Source organism: Scylla paramamosain, chromosome 14 (genome assembly GCF_035594125.1).
Source record: "Scylla paramamosain isolate STU-SP2022 chromosome 14, ASM3559412v1, whole genome shotgun sequence".
Classification (NCBI taxonomy): domain Eukaryota; kingdom Metazoa; phylum Arthropoda; class Malacostraca; order Decapoda; family Portunidae; genus Scylla; species Scylla paramamosain.
Window position 1 is genome coordinate 10438290 of NC_087164.1, and position 7290 is coordinate 10445579.

The 7290-nt window shown below is 42.4% G+C and overlaps 1 long non-coding RNA gene across 1 annotated transcript; it reads right to left on the reverse strand.

Annotated features, from left to right (window-relative positions):
• Positions 1–3801: 3801 nt before the first annotated feature.
• On the reverse strand, positions 3802–5199 carry LOC135106848 (uncharacterized). Its single transcript, XR_010271479.1, has 2 exons — positions 4834–5199; positions 3802–4094 (listed from the first exon to the last, which is right to left on the reverse strand). It is a non-coding gene; the product is annotated as an uncharacterized LOC135106848 (long non-coding RNA).
• Between the last annotated feature and the right edge of the window lie 2091 nt (positions 5200–7290).

The window sequence follows — 7290 nt, forward strand, 5'->3', positions numbered from 1 at the left end:
ATAAAATATCGCAATAACGCTTACCCTTGGACCTATCGAATATGCTCTAACCTTATACTTCTTGATGGTGGATAACTCCGCATTCAACTCCTTGTTGCACATAGTGCAAAAAGCTTTCTCTGGATCATCCTCCACCCTGGTCAACCAGGGACTGAACTCTTCTTTCACAAGCCACTTGTCTCTCATCTTGTGCTTAAGAGGCATGGCAACCTGCACATGTATTGCATGTTTCTCTGGTCATTGAGGTACTTTCATGTACTATCAAAGTTTCCCATCACTATAAATTTTCACTTCATTTATTTTGAACAGAAAATGGCATGTCGTATATGGTAGACAATGATAATTTAACAGATAGTTGGCCTTCAGCAAACATTTAGCTAATATATGATTACAGTACAACAATCTCAATGAATATTTCAGCTATGAATAACACTTACCACAGCTGAAAAGACGATGCAATGGGTTTCTTTAAGAACTGGTGGCACAGCTCACAGGAGGATGAAATTCACCAGAGGTGGGCAGTTTCCTTAGCACACTGATGTGGACATGGACAAGCCTAACCACAGAGGGTTGGTTGCCTGACTTCACCATATGACCATGGTGGCATACAAATATCCAAAAACAGCAACGCTGGAGTGGATATGAGAGAGAGAGAGAGAGAGAGAGAGAGAGAGAGAGAGAGAGAGAGAGAGAGAGAGAGAGAGAGTTATTATTGTTATTATTATTATGTTCTGTATTTCTTTCTCACATTCTCTTTCTCTCTCTGCTGTTTCTTGAAAGATGATAATTTGGTCAACTCATCATTTCCTTCATAATGCTTGCTAACATTCTAGCCACTCTGTTCTCTCTCTCTCTCTCTCTCTCTCTCTCTCTCTCTCTCTGCTGTTTCTTGGAAGATGATAATTTGGTCAACTCATCATTTCCTTCATAATGCTTGCTAACATTCTAGCCACTCTGTTCACTGTTCACTTGTTCACTGTTCACTTGTGTTGCTGCTGGTCCAAGATCTGACCCTTGAAGTATTAGTAAGAACTTAATTTTTCTTCTTTCTTTGAAAATACTGATGCATTTTTTTTATAACATCCTTTGCTTGACTGTGTATATGTGTGGAATGATCTGGAGAGTCTTCCATTGTGGTAGATCTGAGTACTGCAGACACAATGACCTAATCTTATGTGGTGTGGGTGTGGGTGGGCATTGGGGTGACAGCTGTACCTCATCTGATCTGGCTGTTACTGGCAACACTGTATAAATGGGATGTCACATGTCGTCATACCAGGTTCTTTGAATTATGAAAAAGTGGATAGCTTTATGTTAAGATATAAGAATATAGAGTATTTTAACATGATTTACAGAGGGAAAAAAAGAACATTGTGTGGAGAGATGGGGTGGCTTGGCAGAGGTGGCTCTAGTGCACCTGGGGGATATGATGTCACACGTGCCAGTTTAGATTTGCCAGACCGTAGTGAAATGATTGATTTTCTGCTTCTTTTCTGTCACAAATGTCTAGTTTTTTTTAATTATGCCTCTTTTTCAGGTTATGTCTACCCATCATCTTAAAATCTTGGGGGATGCTCATGGTTAGTGTTGCTACTGCAGCCACTTGCAATGACAAGATCTATGTATAAAGTAAGTAGGACTAAATACCTGGGGGATGTTTTTAATTTAAAAAGATAGATAATATTCTTTCCACAATTCATCTAACTGTCCCTTTGTTTTAGGAGTTGGTGGATTGAAAATACTTATTCTTTATCGTGTGGAGCTAAAATACAAAAAAAACTCAGTGACGGAAGGACGATCCATGCCATGGTGATGGATGAATGTGCTGGCTGTCTCCTTTGATGTGGTACTGTGAGTATGACATTGTGTAGCTTATATTTATGGTTTATTTTAGAGGATAACATATATTAGGACTTTCTGTTAGAGTGGTTTCTTTATTTTCATTATTGACATGATTAATTGTTCTAAAAACTTGCAATTACATTAGTGGTGTTCACATTCTTACTTGGTTTTCTTGGTATTGTCTATAAGTTTATCCCTTAAGGTGTGTCCACACAGTTGAACATAGTCCGTCAGACAAACGCTGCTACCATATCATAAGGCGAAGCAGGATGACATCATAAGCATTTAAACGAGGGAAGTTGATATGACAACAAACAGTGGTAGCAGATAAAGTTGTAAACCACAGTTTCTACTCTGGTCACCAGACAAAGACCGGCAGACAATGTTCGAAGCTGATGTTTGTTGGCAACACACAGGTATTTACATCAGTGTTAGTATGGATTTTGGTGACAGGTGGTTGTTGCCAGCATCTAGTGCAGTACATCATCATCATGGTGCACAAGAAGATAAAAAACAAAACCAAGAAAATTGCACTATGCAGCATAATAATTGCTGCACTGTGTGAGCACAAGGTGACAAGAAGGGAATGGTGCAAGGACTGGTTAAAAACACAAAGAGAAAAGGGAAGTTGTGCATCCATTTTACATGAACTGTGTATTGGTTATGAATCAGATTTCATAAACTATATGAGGATGGACCCAAACAGCTTCTACAACTTACTAGAGAAGATAAAACCTTTCATAATGAAGCAGGACACCTGCCTTGACATTCCATAGGTATGGGTTCTGCTGGTACAGCTCGATTAGCAACAGGATATCTCTTCTGTCCCAGTGGCAGCTATGGCAAACCGTGTTGCCAGGGCAGGTGAGAACTAATTAAATTAACAGACCCCGATAACCAAGTAACTTTGCTCATCATGTGCTTGGTAGTATCGTATGCTTCCAAGCCTCTGTCCCACCAGACATTGTCCAAAGCTCCGACACTACGAACATGGACAGTGTCTGGTACAGCTCTTGGTGCTTGCTTCTTTGTCATCAACAAGCCTTTCCGTTTTCCATTGTATCTGGTGACAATTTTGTATGACGGACATTGTTTGACTGTGTGGATGCACCTTTACAGTTGTGTTTGTGCACCTCTGATTGCATTCCTGGTGTCCCTGTTCTTGAGTCCTCATGGTCCAGTTGTGGAGTCTGCATGACAACTAACTTGGTATTGGAGGTTCATCCAGTAAGAAGGGTCTCAGTAATTTATCCAATTCAGCTTTAGATTTCCATACCAGGCAACAATTTTTTTTATGTAAGAGGGGCACTGGCCTATGTCTGCAAAAAGGAAGTAAAAGGTCCACTGAGGTAGCAAATAGCAGTGAAATGGTTGATACTTGTTATTTAGTATTGTAGGAAATCTTAGTACTTCATTTTTGAGGCATTTGTTGTTTATTTATTCATTTTTTTTCTTTGACTTTTTGGAGATGTCAGCATGTGTCATTCCAGAGAGATGTCTGTAGGAAGTACAGTACAAACACAGGAGGATGAAATTGTAAGATTAAGCGAGTACTTACCAGTACGATGGTTGATCGTAATTTCACGAATGCCATTTAACTGCGTCACTGCGGTATTAAACGTGATGCATGCGTCGCCAGTCACCCGTCAGTCCTTTAGAGGAAGGTTGAGGACAAAAAACAGTACAGACACCATAATAACACGAAGAAAAAACAAAGGGAAGGGAATGGGCGGGCGTTTAATACCGCAGTGACGCAGTTAAATGGCATTCGTGAAATTACGATCAACCATCGTACTGGTAAGTACTCGCTTAATCTTACAATTTCACGTCAAACAAGCCATTTAACTGACGTCACAAAGGGTATTCAACGAGAGCTTTAGAGAAAGTCCTCAACCTACAGGAACACTCTACGGTACCCTCGGAATTGGATATGATGAGGGGAAGAATGAAAAAACAACATTCCAGATCCAAGTATATATAGTACAAAACAGATAACAAAAATGCCCACATTGTGCCACATCAGCATAATTTATCACAAGGAACAATTCCTTAAACAAATCCCATAAAGGTGTACAATAAACCCGAACAGTAGAAAAATGACCCATCAGGGTAAGATAGCCCGTGCAAAAAGGCCCTGCTTCTTAAGGGGCCTACAGTAGAACTTGGCGAAGGTTGATTCGCTAGACCATCCTATAGTAGACAGGATGGTAGAAAGCGGGAGTGTCAGAGCTGCTTTGCTGGAAGACGCAGACCTGTTGGAGTGGGGCGAAAAGATTTTAAGGTCAATGCCAGCAGCCAAGAGAACATCCTTTGTCCAACGCCTCAAAGTGTCCTGAGAAGCAATTCTGATAGGTGGCACGGATGTTATGAAAAATCTGGTGATTGAGCCCCGAAAAACTGAAGTCCTGTCTAAGTAACTAACGATTGCAGCATGAACACACAAACGTTCATCAGAGGGATAGGCTTCAAAAGCTATCTCAGAGAGGTGATCACTTGGCCTAGAGGTTTTAAGAAGGTCACCTATCCTGAAGGAAACCGTAAACTCTGAAATTGTCATATTTCGAGTATCCAGAAAATGTAAAACTTGGCCACGTTGACCAGATAAGAGAAGCATCAGCACTGTTAATTTCCGGGACAATTGGATGAGGGACAAAGAAGAGTTAGGCCCCAGACCCTGTATGTACGACAAAACCAAATCTGGATCCCAGGTACTGCGGTAGCGAGGAAGGGAGGGCCTCTCCTGAAAAACCGCCCTCATAAATCTGCTAACTAAAGAGTGTTGGCCCGCAGGCTTGCCATCAATCGTAGCTATGGCGGAAATTGCTGAGCGGATGGAGTTTAAAGTGCTGTAGCTACGGCCTTTCCCTTTATTAAATTCTTGTAGTAGAAAGTCTAACATGAACCTAATACATGGGCGAAATGGATCAGCTTTCCTGCTGAGACAAACTGACAACCATCTCTGGAGATGTGACCCATACTGTGCAACTGTACCTTCTCTCCAAGATTTAAGGAGGAAGCTGGCAACCTCTGGCGAAAGGCCCTGGTCTTCAAAGGATCGCCCGATAACAGCATGGCCGCCAATTTCTGTGCCCGTGAGTGTACACGGGACGGGTCCTGTGGAAGTATTAGGGAACAGGGTGGAAGAATGAATGGCGTGGCTGCCAGCAAGTGAAGCGCCGATGGAAACCATACCTGGGTTGGCCAAAGAGGTAAGACCGTTAGAAGTGTTGCCTTGTCCTCCCGTAATTTCTTCAGCATCTTGCCTATGATCCTGAAAGGTGGAAAAGCATAGAGATTCATATCACCCCACTGAAGTGCAAAAGCATTAGTACTGAAAGCGGAAGGATCAGGTTTCCAAGAAACATACTTAGGTAATTGAGCATTGATGCGCGAGGCAAAAAGATCAATGTCTGGAAAGAAAAAAAAAACATGACAAAGCAACTGAAAAATTTCAGGTTTCAGCATCCATTCCCTGTCTAGATTCTTAGCTCTAGATGCTCTATCAGCCTCCACATTGTCAAGGCCTTTAATATGTTGTGCTGACAAGGTGATTTGTCTTGACTCAGCCCAAGTAAAGATTTCCTCAACCAAAGAATTTAGAGAGCGCTTTGTGCTTCCGCCCCTGTCAATGCAAGCGACTGCAGTAGTATTATCGGATCTAAGTCTGATATGGGTCTGGCTATAGTCCTTGCAAAGGGACTTAAGGCCCAATAAAATAGCCTTCAACTCCAAACAATTTATATGGTCAAGTTCCTCGTGTGCCCAATGACCCCCTGTTGTTAACTCACCAACTGATGCCCCCCAACCAGTGAGACAGGCATCCGTATGAAGCTCGAGCTGAGGTGGACAAGAAAGCAATGACCTGGACAGAGAATCAACGTTATTAATCCACCAAATTATTAACTCCCTAGAATGGTCATCCAAAACAATTTTTGCATTGTAGTTGCCAAAATTCTGATTAAGTCCTTGATTTCTGACAATTTCTAGGTACTTATACCTGAGAGGAGCTAAACTAACAGCTGGGGCTGCAGCTACGGTGAGGCCGATGAAAGAAGCCAGGGAATGTAAAGAGATGTCCTCTTTGAGTAACGAGATACCTTGATCCTTGATACGGTCTTTTTTACGCTGAGGTAGTGTTGCAGTCATGTTGACAGAGTTGAAAAGTACCCCAAGAAATTCTATCTCACGGGTGGGGTCCAATACGGATTTTTTAACATTAACTGTGAGCCCCAAGGAGTCAAAGAGAAACACAGCATATCTCACATTCTCTATCAATTCCACTTCCGAAGCACCAATAAAGATGCAGTCATCTAGATAGCAACAAACAGTTATTCCAAGTTTCCTAAGGTGAGCTAAGACTGGTTTGAGCAATTTTGTGAAAATACGTGGGGCAGAAGTCAAACCCTGAGGCAGGCATGTGAACTGAAAATGCTGACCCTTCCACCTAAAGCGGAGCCATTTCCTTTCCTCAGGGGTAACAGACACAGAAAAATATGCATCTTTGAAGTCAATAGTCACGAAGAAACACATTGGGTGTATTAAATTTATCACATCCGTAATAGAGTCCAACTTAAAATGTTCATATCTGACAAAAGGATTTAATTCTTTCAAGTTTAGAATCACTCTACACGTGCCATCTTTCTTAGGAGTAGGGAAAATATTAGAGTAAAAACACTGTTCACTCAAGGGCTCACAACTCTCCACTATCTTATGTTTGATGAAGTGTAACATAGCACTGTCCAGGGCCTTTTGATCAGTGATAGATAGATGCAGAGGCCTCGGAAGAGACTCTTGAACAGGTAAAGTATCAAATTCTAGAATCTTACCGCTGACCACCTCATGAATCCAGTTATCTGAGGACAGGGCTTGCCATAAAAGACTGTAAACATTGATCTTACCACCCACAAAATTTTCCGGGGTATTACGTGGAGATGCATGGAAACCTACCGTAGGAGGAATTAGTGGGGAAACCTGTAGGCCTGTGTGCCCCTCCCTTGAGGGGCTCTGTGGCCTAAAAAAGGCCTCTGTGACGGTCGCCTGGTCTGGGGGTAGGTGGACTTCCTTGAATCTTGCCTGTGGGGAGCTTGCCTCCTGGCCCTGTTGTACCTGTAGGGTCGGGAGGAAGGTCTGCCCAACTGCCGGGTCTTACGTATCTCATCACACTTTTTGATGACATCAAAAGGAAACAAGTCGTCTCGCCCAACCTCGCATTCCCACTTGCACAACTCCGCCAAGGCAGAGTCACTGACGTGGATGCGAGCCACTTCCTTCCTGACCTGGTTTAAGTAGTTAACTGCCGATGTCAAAAGTCTGAGTGTGTTGTTTAAGTCACTCAAGTAAGAGGCGATTGGCTTCCCTCTTTTTTCACCAATATCATTGATACACTGTGCGATAGGCACTAAAGCCTTAACAAGCACACCAGTGGTATGGCAGACCCGTGTGTCCAAA